Below are 490 nucleotides of genomic sequence, written 5' to 3' on the forward strand. Positions count from 1 at the left end.
CAGCACTCTACCAGGGCGACAGCTTGAGGCTCTGTCTCAAAAAAAAAAGGAAGATTCGTTTTATGGGAAGAAAGAAAACAAAAGAAAGTTGTATCATATATTTAGTTGAACATTTGTTGCCCATCCTTACCATGTTCTAGGTTCTAGAGATATAAAGATGAGTGACTTATGGCACAATTCATGCCCTTTGCAGCTCACTTACATGTAAATCTAACATTAACATATTAATATATCGTTTTGTACTTGCTGTTCTGTTGCCTTGTGGTTGCATCCCAGTTGTTTTACATTTTCAGAGTCTCATTGGCTGGTCCAGATTTATTCCCTGCCCACTAAGTCCATGTTGGTCATCAGAAATGGGGTAACTGCTGCAAATATCTGCAGTTATCACAGCCATGGCTAGTTTATTTTTCTTTTGTTCTCTTCTTCAGGAGTTATGTGAGGATTCTTTCTCTTCTGGAAGCTGACAGAACAAAAACATAGGCAGTGCATA

This window comes from Otolemur garnettii, unplaced genomic scaffold, assembly GCF_000181295.1.
Source record: "Otolemur garnettii isolate 467f Iridium unplaced genomic scaffold, OtoGar3 scaffold00001, whole genome shotgun sequence".
Taxonomy (NCBI): Eukaryota; Metazoa; Chordata; class Mammalia; order Primates; family Galagidae; genus Otolemur; species Otolemur garnettii.